Genomic DNA, 14,987 nt, shown 5'->3' with positions numbered 1-14,987 from the left:
AAGGATCTAAACAGAGGAAATTCCTCAAAAATAATGAAAGGCAAATTAACAAGCGGCTATCATCTGTAGCAAAATAATACAGTTGGGACATATAACAGACATTGCGAACATCTGGGGAAATCATTGAGGGGTTTGGTGGTGAGTTACTTTCTGGAACAAAGTATTTGAAAAGCTATCATGTATAAAAGAATTTAGAAACCAACAGTCTTGCCCATTGCAAAACACAGGTTCAGGAGAAAATAAAACATTACCTGAGGAGACCCAGAACTATCATTGCCAGGTAATCTTCAGTCTCAGCACAAGTGGTAAATAAAGGCTGGGCCAGAGTTGCAAGTAGACTGAGAATTTAAGGAACGCCTCATTACAAAGCTAATCTGCAAAGACTAAGAGAGTATTTTGTCTTTTCTTCTCTCTGTTTCTTCTTTTTTCTTTTTGGTTCAAGGTATTTAATAAAAATCTCTGTCAAGCTAACAGCTGCCCATATTCAAGATCAAACTTCAAAAACCCCATTTGACAAATATAACCTTTAAAACTATTTTAAAAAGTCAGAAAACAAATAAGAAGCTACAAACTATAGCAAGTTAACTACATAAATACTGAGTAGAGTAAAATCTAATATCCAGAGTAATCACTTTATGTTCTCCAAAATGTCATATTGCCAAAACAATGTGGCATACAAAGAAAGAACAATGTATGTCCCATTAACAAAAATAAAATAATAATAATAACAGAAACTAGGGCTCAGGAGACATTGGGCTTATTAGATAAAGTTTTCAAATCAGGTGTCCTGAATATGCTCAAGAGCTAAAGGGAAACATGATCAAAAATTAAGAAAAACATGAGAATGATGACTCAACAAATAGAGTCTCAAATCCATAGATGATATTTATCTTGTTTACCAATTCAGAAGTTTTTCTCAATACACTATCTAAGCTAAAGCAAGGCAGTGAGTAAAAACTGGATTTCATTGGCTTTGTGTAAATTATAGGGGCATGGTCAAGAATTTTCCCTTTTTTCTTTAATTATTTTGCTAAGAAGAAAACACAAAATAGAGGACGGTGTTTTGTTTGTTGTTTGTTTAAAACAGATTATTTTAAAATGATATAAATATCTGTTCCAAATTATTGTAGTTACTAAATATGAAATAGTAAGAAGAATGCATTTTATGTCATAGAATATAGTTAATTAATTTGAGTTTTGTTTACCACCCTTTATGTATCTGGTATTAATGAATGGCTTTCCTGAGATTTTGGATGCTCTGTAATTAAAATATTTTACTTTAGCATATTTTGTTCTCTTAAGATGTTCCTTTTCCTTCTTTGCTAATAAAATATTTTCCAAAGTCATTAAAATAATATTAGAGATAATAATAATATGTGCCAATATTATCTTCTGGCTCTCACAATAGATTTTCTTCATTATGTTCTCCTTCAATATTTATCTTTAATGGATTCTTTAGTTCTTCCAGTCAGTTATCTTAAATATCTTTCTTTTTTACCTTTCTTCTATTCTCCATCTTCTCTATATTTTTTCACTTTTTAACATTGATTATTTTGTGAACTGCCTGTTATGTGTCACATTTTAAATATGACCATAAAAATCAGCAAGTAGAACATTATATATGTCAAGAGTAGGACAAAAAATCAAGTGTTCATGATCAAATTTATCAAATCTATTTCCCACATTTATGAGTAATGTATGGTTAATAGGAAATGATAATCATGGTAGAAATGAAAGATAGATAAAGTAAATTCTTTTTGGTGTCAACAAAATACACAGAAAACTCTCAAGCTTTCTATACACTGTGACTATTGATTCAGAGAATACAAAGAAAACACATTTAAGTCAATTATTTTCCTTAAAAACAAATTAAAACCCAATGGAGAAATAAACAAATGGTTCATGGATATAGAGTGGTAGAGGGCAAAAGTGTTACATTCAGGAGAATTATGAGATTCTATGGAAGCATATAGGTTAAGTCTTTGTTAGAGAACCAAAGAGAAAGTAATTCTATTAAAAATATGTCAAATGATACTTCCTCTTGTAATAAATTTGTAGAACAATATTCTATGTTGATGAGCATCAAATAAGATCATGGAATCTTTAAGACTCTGTAGAAGGCATTTTTTTACCTCTTTGCTCCTTAAACTGTAGATCAAGGGGTTAAGCATAGGGATGACTAAAGTGTAAAACACAGAGACCATTTTGCCACTTTCAAAAGAGTGAACGAGTTAGGTTGTACATACATAAATAGTAGAGTCCCATAGAACACAACTACCACAGTCAGATGAGAACCACAAGTGGAGAATGCTTTTTTCCTGCCCTGGGCTGAGTGCATTCGAAATATGTCTATCAATATTAACATGTAGGATACTAGGACTGAGAGAAGGGAGTAAAGCAAATTAAATGCTGCAAATACCATGCTCATTAATCCTAGTTCTCTTTCATTGGAACAGAGCACAGATGTCAAGGGAATATTATCACAGTAGAAATGACTGATGATACTAGAACCACAAAAGGTCAATGTAAATATCTTAATGGTGAACATCAGAGACAGAAAGGTGCTGTAGAAGTAGGGGACACCCACAAGCACATTGCAAAGTCTCTGGTTCATTACAACACTGTAGAGCAGAGGGTTGCAGATGGCCACATAGCGGTCATAGGCCATGGCCAACAATATGAAAAATTCACTGATAATGAGCAAAAGGAAAAAAGCCAACTGCATAGCACAGGCATAATAAGAAATGGTATTTTGATTCTCAACAAAATTTACCAGCATCTTGGGACAAATGACGGTAGAATTGCCAAGATCAATGAAAGCCAGGTGTCTGATAAAGAAATACATAGGGGTGTGGAGACGGGAGTCCAGCTTGGTCAGGATGATCATGCCCAGATTGCCCACCAGTGTGACAATGTAGATGAGGAGAAAGACCCCAAAAAGGGGACCCTGCAGCTCAGGGCGCCTTGTGACTCCCAGTAGAATGAATTCAGATGGCACTGTCAGATTTTGTTGGTCTATTTTATCCCATTATCTTTTCTGGAGAGAAACAGAAATGTTGGTATGAGTTTTCATGTAACATTATATAAACATAATACTTGTAGAAATAATGAAGAATATTTTGTATAGTGAATGATAGGAAATTAATTTCCAAGTCTGATTTTGAAGTAATTTGTAAAAGTTCTATTTTTCCAATATAGGGGGTCCCAAATAAAACACATTGTGCACTACAATGACACAGATTAAACCCTTAATAGAGCCAATAATGTTTGAAGCATATCCACTGACAACATAACCCTGAATGTTTTAATATAGAATTATTATATTTTATTTATTTACTCAATGAAATCACAGCTTTTATTTAGCACACTTCAATTTTTAAAAATTCATGATTACATCTATCATCAATAAGGTAATCTCTTTCCATTTTGTCTTCTGTTTTCTGTTATATTTTATCTTAATGTTAGGTTGCATTGTAATATCTACAAAAATTATTGGGAGCCCACTATGTGGGAATTGAGTTATAGTTTCATTAATATTAGTAGATATATTTATGTGATTCAAATATTGAATAATATATATTCATATATTTTGAGTAATATATATTCATAAATAATGACATATATAATTAAGTAATGTGATCTGTTCTAAGTGGCAATCACTCTTCAGTTCACTCCCAGCATCCCATATGCTGAGGTGTATCAGGGATTTGACTAATAGAAATTATTTTATTTCTGCATTTTATTATCAGTTTGTTCATAAATGAATTTTTTCTTTTCATCTTTTTCAGTCTAAGTAAATGTTCATGCCTCAATATTCATTTAGAGTTTTTTAATAGTCACAATTTTTATGAACTTCAAAAACCAGTAGCTCTGGCTCATGTTTACTAAATTTATGGTTTATGTCAATATTCAGGCAACTTGATTATTCAATTTTATAGCTTTGTATCCTCTACTACAGCACTGTTGTGATGAAAGAGTCTCTATTGATTGTATCTAATATTTATTTGTGAATTTATTACATTATATGTCACAACTTTCAACTTTTTCTGTAACTGTAAAATTGAAAATTTAGAGTATAACACTGTGACTTTCAAACATTTATTTATGTGGTAAATTTCACCCCTTCTTTTCCTACAATTACACAAGGAAGGTCAGTAAATCAAAGTACAATTGCCCCAACTGAGCTAGGGAAGCTATCTTAACCCATCTGGAATACTTTTCAAACTTCTCTTGCATTCAGATTCCTCTCAATGCAAAGTGAGGATTCTGCAAGCACAATTTTTAATTACAACAATAATGTAGTTCAAAATATTCAGTGCAAAAAAATGCAGAATGGAATTATATAACTTAATGAAATATGCAGATTTAGGTACACAAGTGTCATGTAGAGATATCTAGTCCACCTCCTTTCCCCATCTCCTCCACCTCCAAGGTCCAAGCCTGCAGTTTGGAGCAGTTGTAGTCCAGAGCAACCTTGAGGCATTTGTCTGTTAAAGGTGATTTTTGGACCTTTGGCTGGTGAAACTTTCAAGAGAATGGCAGCTATCTAGGATTCTGCTCATTTTAGCTGATGATTTTGTCAGCCTGATCAAGGAGATTGGGGTTGCTGAACCCCATCTCCACTTCCTGTATTAGGTTGGCTGCTGTATTTGCATTGAGAATCATTTCCCACCTAGTCCCCTCTTCTTCCTTGATATAATAACTAAAACCCAGGCCCATTTTAACGTTGTATCTCATCTTTGAATTATTACAGGCCTTACTCTAATAATTTTACTGTAAAAAAGGAGATACAGTGGATTGAGCAAAAGAGATTCAGAATGCCAGTATCAGTTATATTAATTTGATGGTGTCAACGTTTTGCTAGAATAATTCTAGTATTAATTGAGTCTATCTCCATTTTCAGTGTCAGTTACTGCTTACTTTTGAATAATATTTGGATTATTTTACCCTGCTCCTTCTTCATTATATATTTTTGGACATGATAATATTCACACTTTAATACCTCCTGCTGATAATAACCATTTGAACAGAGGAGACAAAAAGTTGCAAAAGAATGACTGACATTTCAATATTGAGTCATGGTGTTGTCATTCAGGAATTGTGTTCTGTTCAAGAGATCCTCCATAATTCCATATCTCTTAAAAATCATGGTAAATACTCATCAGTTTACTCAATCATGTTGCAATGCCAATTCTGGGAGAAAAATAAACTAGATCTTGTAGTAAGAAATTGAGTAGAGAAACTACCATAAGAGGGGAAACATTTTCATGGGATACACTTATCTAACAAACATTCACAGTTTATCAGTTATAGTATAGGGTATAATTACACCAGAATTATTTATTGTTCATCATTATTACACTGGATACTATATTACTGAAAGAAATATTTTTCATTTATCAAATATTGCATAGGATATGCTTATACTAAAAAAACTTCTCATTGTTTTATCTCAATTTCAAATGTCACTGGGTTCTTATGTTTTATCTGGCAATTCTAACCTTAAATGATTCTGTTAGATTAGATCATTGATGAAGTTTCCAGATACTTTAACTCCCTCTTCACTTGTATCCAAATGTCACTATCATCCCACACAAAATGAATAGATCTTGAAACATGTTTATTGCATAGAGTTTAATGCCCTAAAAACAATGTACTGCAGGAGTGAACCCCAATTAATAAAGGAGACAATGTGCATTGGTGTAGTACTTGATGAGATCAGCTCTTTCAGTACAGTCAGAAACAATCTAAATCTATAAGTAATCAGAAAGAAAGGCAATTCTATTCACTCACCTTAAATCAAGTACAGTATTTTTTTCTCACAAATTTCTGTTTCTTTCCTTATGGTGGGAAGAATTTATGGTTTTCCTCTCCCATTGTGATATTCCCTGAGGAAGCAGTGAGTAATGTATTCTTCATCAAAATCATCAGAGAGACTTCAAAATTTGTCTTCATGTACTGGGTAATGATGTAAGACATTCTACCTATTCCCCAGTGAGAAAAGTGGGGAGCAACTGGAGGAAGAAACCACCACCTGATGTAAAGCACTAACTTGCTCACACAGAGTCAATGATTAAACATACAATGGGGAAAATAATTTGAAATCAGCTCAATTCCAGTAAAATTATACAGTTCAAAGTCATGCTGGAATAGTAAATGACATTATAAAACATGGACTTTTTTCATGAACTTATCTCTATTAATCAAATAAAAATATGGAGCTGTCATTATGCTAAAAATGTGTCATTTGAAATTGAGGGTTCAGAAAAAATCTTGTCTACAACCAGTTGACTTTCAATAGGTGTGTCAAGTACATTCAATAGGGAAAGAATGCTCCCTGGGAGACCTGGATTTTTATATCAAAAGAACAAATGTGATACCCTTCTTTACAATATACAGAAAAATAAATTCAGTGGATAAATAACCTAAATATAAGAGCGAACCAAAATCTCACAGAAGAAGATACAGGAGAAAATAACATTTAAATTAGAGTTCAGCAAATTTAAAACTTTTGCACATCAAAAGACATTATCAAGAAAGTGAAAAGACACCTATATAATGGCCAAAAATAGTTACAAATCATATTTTTGATAAGGATTCATTATCCAGAACATGTAAATAACATCTGAAATTCAACAACAAAAAACCCAATTAAAACATGCCACAACTTGAAGAATTTTTCTCTAAAACAGATATAAAAATGGGAAATAAGCACATGAAAAAATGCCCAATAGTAAGATTACCATGATAAAATTTATTAACTTCCCTTTCATTGCTGGTTTGCTGAAATAATTTATAACTCATGAGTTAGTATACAATTGCATCAAACCTTTTTCTTCTTTGATTGAGATGATCATCTTTTCTCTCATTTGTTCCTCCATATGTTGATTTACATTAATTTTGAATGATAAACTAACCTTATATTCACAGTATACAGCCCTCTTTCATCATGTATTAAGCTTTTAGTATATTTTTTCTTTCCATTTGTTAATATTCTATTGTGTATTTTTAATTTATGTTCTTTATGTTTGTGTTCAAAATTCTATATATTAATTTGTCATTTTTCAGTCTTTGAGAAAGGTTATTATGACCTTATAAAATGAGTTGGGAGTGTTCATTTCTTATATTATTTCTGGAAAAGTTTCATTGGTTTGGAAATATTTTTTCTTAAATTCTTGGTAGAATATATCTGAGAAATTATATGATTAGGTTGTTTTATTTGTGATAAATTTATACTACTTTAGAAAGCTTTAATATCTAGCTATTAAGATATTTCTAAAATTTCTTCTTTGTCAATTTTGGTAAATTTTGTTTTTCATGTAATTTTTCCATTTTGTCTAATGTTTTAAACTGCATATTTTATCACAATGTTTCCTTCTTATATTATTACAGAAAATGTTATGTTTGTATGTGTATTCCCTCTTAAATGAATGATGATGGTTTCATGGCTAATTTAATTGTCTCTGTCTCTCTCTGGGTATGTCTCACTCTCTCTTCCTCTCTGTCTTCTTAACTAAACTCAATAATGGTTTACTCATATGATTGATTTGTTTAATAATTAGTTTACTTTCATCTTATATATTACTTTTGCATTATTTCATTGATTTGGCTAATTGTTTTTTATTCCCTCCTTCTTATTTTGTGTTTAATTTTCCAAGTTTATTTTTACTGAATTCCTTATATTCCCAATATATGTACTTAAAAGTGTAACTTTTCTTATTAGCACTGCTTTATATTGAATTAGAAAAATTTTGAGATTTTGAGGTTTTACTTTCATTTCCATTGAAATCCTTTCTGATTTCCCTCTAATTATTTTGGAAAAAGTAGATTATTTAAAAGTAAAATTTAAAAAAATTTCTAAAAGCTTAAGAGTTTTATTTATATTTTATCAAATTTCAGTTTAACTTCATTAGAGTCAGATAATATATTAAGTAATATATTTTTATTGAGATGAAAATTATGTCCTAGTAAATTTACCATTTTAAAATATACAGTTCAGTTGCATTTACTGCCTTCATTATATTGTGCAACTGTTGCTGGACAAAGGCCCTGGATTCTCTTGCTTGACACACTCAATAACCAATTCCCGAGACACAGGGGTTTCAAAGAGATAAAGACTTTATTACTAGACATGTAATAGGAGAACAGAGGGCCTAGCAGACCAAAATCCATCTCTCTGAACTGCAATAATTTGAATAGTTTTATTTGAGAAAAACATGGACAAAGTTTAGGATAATGAGCACCCTGGCCTCAGATGATGTAATTAGAAATCTTCTAATTATTGAGCATGTGCAGCTTGATTACATGCTTAGTCACAGAATGTATGTAAGGAAATGGCAGAATGAAGTATAGTGACTTGTGGGTTAAAGTCTAAGCTACTGCGCATGCCAAATGGGCCCATTTTGGTTAGATCCAGTATTGGTTATCAAGATAACTTTGGATTTGGGGTGGGTTAGTCCTGGGCTGACTCATGACCCTTCATTAATAAACATATTAGGGGTTGTCTTTAGTGATTATAAGACTTTAAAATTGAAAAACTGGATAACTAGGTACAAATGAAAGTTAGTCACAAGGCTTTTAAAATCACAGGGATAGAAGATAAGAGCTATGCAGTTATCAATGATCAAGACAGATGGATTACAATTCAGAGAGTTCAGATATTTCCCTCTGTCTATTCTATATACCAAACAGCAAAAGGGAATAACTATGTAATGATTTAACAATCAAAATCATCCCTTAAATCCTGATTTCTTTGTTAGACAACTAATGCATCTCTCTCATTTCAAAACTTTTTCATCACCCTCAAACACCCTTTACTTATTTAGCAATCACTCCCTCCTTCCATACTCTACTGGGCAAGCACAAATCTGCCTTCAATCTCCATGGCCTTTTTTTCATTCTGGAAACTTCCTATAATAAAAATCATATAACATATGATATTTGATTTCTCATTTTTTTCATTTAAGATTATGTTTCCAAGGTTCATTCAAGTGGGTAGCACTCATCAGTATCAATACCTAATTACTTTTTCCAGCGGAATAATATTCTATTGTGTGTATATACCACAATTTGTTATCCATTCATTATGGATCATTATTTTGCCTGTTTCTACCTATGGCTATTGTGAATAATTGGACTATGAACATTTGTGCATATCTGCTTGAGTATCTGTTTTTAATTGTTTTGTGTATATACATAGGAGTAGAATTTCTGGGGCATATTGTAATTCTATGTTTAACTTTTGAGGAACTACCCAACTATTTTAGAGTGGCTGCATCATTTTACATTCCCACATAGGTTTCTATATCTCCACATCTTACCAAAATATGTTATATCGTGTATTTTTTATTAAAGCCAGCCTATATAGTGGTATTTTGCTGTGGTTTTTTGTTGATTTCCATAATGGTCAGTGATGTTTTGCATCTTTTTATGTGCTTATTTGTCATTTGTGCAACTGTTTTTGGAAAAATGTCCATTCAAATTTTTCATTTCTGAAGTTTAGTTTATCTTTTTTTTTTCTTTTGTTGATTGTGCTTTAGGTGAAAAATATAAGCATGCATTAACAAATCTTTGTCATTAATATTATCCATATGATTTTGTCTAAGAGTTTTATGGTTTTGTCTCTGATATTTAAGTCATTGATCCATTTTTTATGTAAAATGAGTTAGGAAATCAACTTCTTTTTTCATGTAGTTATTCAGTTGCCACTCATCATATGCTTCTGATGTAATTTGCCAAGTTAGATCATTGCTCAAATTCTCAAAGTAGTTTGGTTTTTTATATATTTTTGATAATATTTCTGTTTTAATTAATTGTGTGAATATTTTCTAACACTGTCAGATATTATTGATTTTCAAGAAAATGAAGAAGAAAATAAACTTTAAATGTACCAAAATTTGTACTTTTCTAGAAAATGTCTAAGGAAGACTATAATATGTTAAGTTGAAAGCAAAGCTCTGAAAACCAAGATACAGAATAAGTTTATTAAACTAAGTGACATTCATGGTGTTCTAGTTTGCTAGCTGCTGGAATGCAATATACCAGAAACGGAATGGCTTTTAAAAGGGGAATTTAATTAGTTGCTGGTTTACAGATCTAAGGCCGAGAAAATGTCCCAATTAAAACAAGTTCATAGAAATGTTCAATCAAAGGCATCCAGGGAAAGATACCTTGGTTCAAGAAGGCCGATGAAGTTCAGGGTTTCTCTCTCAAGTGAGAAGGCACATGGCAAATACAGTGCCATCAGCTAGCTTGGTCTCCTGGCTTCCTGTTTTATGAAGCTCCCCGGGAGGCGTTTTCCTTCTTCATCTCCAAAGGTTACTGGCTGGTGGACTCTCTGCTTCATGGTGCTGCAGCATTCTCTGCTCTCTCTGAGTCTCTTTGAATCTCCAAAATATTTCCTCTTTATAGGACTTCAGTAAACCAATCAAGACCCACTCAAACGGGTGGAGACGTCATCCCTAATCCAGTTAAACAACCATTCTTGACTAAATCACATCACCTAGGAGATGATCTTATTACAGTTTTAAAATACAGTATTGAATAGGAAGTATTCTACCTTTAAGAAATGGGATTTATATCAAAACATGGCTTTTCTTAGGGGGCATACTTCCTTTCAAACCAGCACACATGGGAACAGAACTAAAAGAAAGTTACTGCCCCAAAAGGAAGTGGCTGGGGAAAAGTTTCTATACCTACTTAGAGCAAAGATAGGGTATGAGGGAACAGGGAGGGGAGGGTATGGAGGATATGAGTTATGTGATTTGTCCAGGGAGCTATGACCTTGGGTCATGGGCCATAATTTGCAAGGACTGTTTGTAGGAATTGGCTTATCCATTGAAAATAAACAGGTTTCCTGGGTTTGTTTATTAACAGTTTCTCATTTCCCATGCAGTTATGGGTCTTAATTAGCATCATAAATAATTATTGGTATGCCTCTGTTGTTTTTTCATTTCTTCTTTTTAGTTTCCTGTGTAAAAATGGAAGTTTAAGCAAATTAAGATGATTAGTAAAGCTATTTTCCATTCTTACTTTACAAATAATAACAACAAAAATAGGTGGGCTAAGGACTGTCGTTATTATACTAACGTTTATTCCTTTTAATTTTCCCTGTAATGTCATTTAACAGATCAAAAATTTTTCTTAAAGTATAATCTATGCCAAAACATTTTCTTTCTTTAAATTGTACTCCATGATGGAGAATTTTCTCCTATCTCTTTAATTATTACACTAAAGATGAAGAAGACATGAAATAGGGGAGAATATTTTGTTTGCTTATTTGAAACAGAGAAGAGTTCAAAATGATTTAAATATTCATCCCCAAAGTTGTGCACTGAATAAATATAAAATAATGAAGAAAGGGTATGTTGATAGAATGCACATTAGTTTAATAGAATAGTTTAATAGAATAGTTTAATAGAATAGTTTAATAGTTTAACTTCTATTAGTTTAATAGAAGTGATACACAAATTCATAAAATTATACAACAATAATACTGAAGTGATAGGCACAAATTCATAAGGATATAAAATAATACTGAGGTTAAACTTATAAGCTACCTCAAGGCCTCAGAAAAAGAATTTTTTAAATGGACTCTGTGAACTGGGAGTCCCTCAGCTTCTTTTGCAAAGCCTAATGTTCTAGAGACAGAGCAGTGTACCAGAAACAAAGCAGTGGGTCAGAACCCCAGCAACTGATCAAATCATAACTTAATAAGCCCTCATCCAATCAAGGGAAGACTCCCTACCGTAGGTACCCTGCCCTCTTGATGTCACTGTACCTCTAAAACAGCTCCCAGGACAAATAACTGAAGCCATTTTCTCTTCTCTTTGCTGGCTCCCCAGACAGGAGTCATTCTCAGGCTCCCACTTGCTTTCTCCCTTTCACTCTCCCACTTACCTTCTCCCTGTTTCCTTATCTCAATAAATTTGTTAAGCTTTGACTCACTGTCCTGTGTGTTTTCCTTAATTACCCTGTGCCTAAGAAGTGAATATACCATTTAACTTCCTGCTTTTTACAACAACTTTTATCATATTAGCCATAAATAATCACCTCTAATAAATCCTTTAGTTCTTCCATTTACACAACCTAAGTTTCTTTCTTTTATCCTCTCTTTTATACTCCGTTTATCTGTATTTATTCACCTTGTGTCATTGGTTCCTTTCTGAGGTTACTACTATCTGTGCACTTGAAATATGGACATAAAATCAGCAGGGGGCATTAGGCATTTGAGAAGGAAGTAACTCAAATCAAATACTAAATACATCAAAAAAGTCTAGTTTATTTTCTCATATTTGAATACAGCTTGGATAACATGCAATGTTTATTACAGTAGAAATGATGATAAAAGAAAGACAAATAAATCCTTCATGGTGTCTACAGGAGACAGTGAAAGCACTTTGTCTCAAATTTTCTGTTCATTGTTATTTCTGGCACAAAAAAAAAATACTGAAAATCAGTTTGAGAAGATGCCTATCCTTAACAAAACATATAGAAAGAAGCACAGAGTTACTGATATAGGTGTAATAATTGTTTTCATTGGCCATTATCAGCTCAACAAACTAAATAGATCTGGGGCACAGTTCAATTCTTAATATTTAATGTTTCAAAACCCTGTACTTCAGGTTTGAACTCCCATTGATGGGGTGATAATGAATACTTGGGGTGTATATGATGGGATCAGCTGTCAGAGATCACAAGAGTGTCTACAGTAAGAAGTTAGGCATGGAAATTGCCAAAAGACCATATAAACAAAATCAAAGGCAATTCTTATCCACTCACTGTGAATGAACTGAGTTGTTACAATGGTGTGTCGTGGGAACATAGGTTTAGGGCTCCCAGAAACTTTTAGCAAATGATACCTTTATTTTACAGAATAAAGAGTCCAGTAAAGCAAAATCTACCTGCCACTTAAATAGCACAAAAATAATGAAAGAGCAAGGGACAAAGTCACTTCATGGGCTGTCTTCCAAAGGGGGCCTAAAATTGCTCTGTGTCAGGGTTGATAGATGGCAACTCTTACACCATGGAAGAGGGACCAATCTGCTCTTTGAGTGTGGTTTTTATTTACCTTGGGTGGGAAGGGGGTCTTGTGACTGAGAATGTCTGTTCTTATAAGTATCTGGGTCTGCTGGTTCCTGATTTCTAAGTTTAAGGTCTGGCTGGGCCTTTTTGCTACACTCAATATCTACCCCAGGATATGGAATAGCACACAACAGGTAAGGAGGCAGGGAGAGTAGGAGGTCTGAGGATGGCCTCTGAACATGTGTTTGTGACTTCGCCAGAGGAGGAGGTGGAGGTAGGTGAGGGAGGGAGATGACCACCTAACAAGTGTCTTTGATTTCCATAACACTGAATAATGTAGTACTGGATTTTTTCCCCCAAATTTCTTACTTTTGTACTGGTAGGAAGAATTTATGGTTCTCCTCTCCCATTGGGATGTTCCCCGAGGAAGTAGAGTATGATTCATTCTTATTTCCAAATCACCAATGATGTTTAAAATAATTGCCTTGTTGCATCTTTAAATTTGGCAGGGGATCCTCACTATTCCCCAGTGAGAAAATATAAGGAAAATTTTAAAAGGAACAAAAAAACATAAATGATTTTTATAGTCCCAAGGACACATATATGTGTCAAAGGGACTCACTCATTTGCATAAAGTTACCGATTAAAGTTACAATGGAAAAATAAATTTTGCTGCTCTTTTCAAAGAATCAACTTCTTGGTCAATTTTTAAAATTGCTTTTCTATACTCTAATTCATTTGATTCTGTTATAATCAATATTTCCTTTCTTCAACTGGATTTAGTTTGTTCTTTCTTATTTTTCTAAATTCCATGAGATTTAAAGCTGTTATTGTTGAAAATATTTCTTCATCTATAAAGCATTTACAGCTTTACATTTCATTCTGAGCACTGCTTTCATTATATCGCATAAGTCCTGCCATGTTGGATTTTCATTTTCATTTGTCTTGATGTGTTTTTTTTCCTCTGGCATTTCTTTTTGGTTCATTGGTGGTTTAAGAGTTTGTTGTTGAAGTTTCATGTATTTGTGAAATTTCAAATTTTATGTTAATTTCTAGCTTTATTCAAATTGTGGGTTCAAGAAGATACTTTGTACAACTTCAATCTTTAAAATTTTTCACTATTTTATAGCCTAAAATATTGCCTTTCATAGAGAGAGAATAGACTCCATGTGCACCTGAGAAGAATGTGTATCCTGCTATTTGAGGTGAATTCTGCATATTCTGTAGGTCTAATTGCTTAATTATGTTGTTCAAATTTTTTATCTCCTTATTGATCTTTTGTCTAGTTGTTATATCCGTTATTGGTAGTGGTTATTGAAATCTCCAACTTTTATGGTAGAAATGTTTATTTCTCACTTCAAATCTGTCAAAATTTGCCTCATAGTTTTGGACTCTGCTATTTGTTGCATATATGTTCAAATTTGTTTTATGTCCTTGATGAAGTGACCCTGTTGCCAAAATAGAATATCCTTCTTTGTGTATTGTAATTCTTTTTATTTCTACTCATAATGTCAGGTAATTTCAGTTGCTTTACCCTTCAGGTTCAATGACTCTTTCATTTTGCGTGCTGAAATCTGCTGTTGAGTCCACTTAGTGAATTTTTCATAGGAGCTATTATGCTCTTCAACACCAGAATTCCTATTTGGCTTCTCTCTTATATATATCTCTATCTTTTAATTGACATTCCTCAGTTCACATATGAGTCTCCTAATTTGCTTTAATTTTTTGTACATGGTTTACTTCAGGTCTTTGAACATATGTTGTCTGCTAAGTTGGAGTTTTTGTTCAGTATGTTCAATGCTTGGGGTTCTGAGAGATGGTTTCTTTCCATTTATTTTGTTCCTTTGAATGGGCTTCATTTGCAGGTTTCATCATATGCTTCATATTTTCTTTTGATAATTGAATATTTTGAAAATTATGATGTAGTAATTCTGGAATTAAAATTCTCTTCCCTATCCAAGCCT

General features: G+C 32.7%; 1 pseudogene; it reads right to left on the bottom strand.

Moving 5' to 3' along the window:
- Positions 1 to 2,092: 2,092 nt before the first annotated feature.
- LOC143666731 (olfactory receptor 8K5-like) lies at positions 2,093 to 14,582 on the bottom strand (annotated as a pseudogene).
- Positions 14,583 to 14,987: the final 405 nt, after the last annotated feature.

The sequence above is a fragment of the Tamandua tetradactyla genome, chromosome 23 (assembly GCF_023851605.1).
Source record: "Tamandua tetradactyla isolate mTamTet1 chromosome 23, mTamTet1.pri, whole genome shotgun sequence".
NCBI classification, from domain to species: Eukaryota; Metazoa; Chordata; class Mammalia; order Pilosa; family Myrmecophagidae; genus Tamandua; species Tamandua tetradactyla.
The sequence above is the reverse complement of the archived record's forward strand: the minus strand, read 5'-3'. Positions and strand labels throughout refer to the sequence as shown.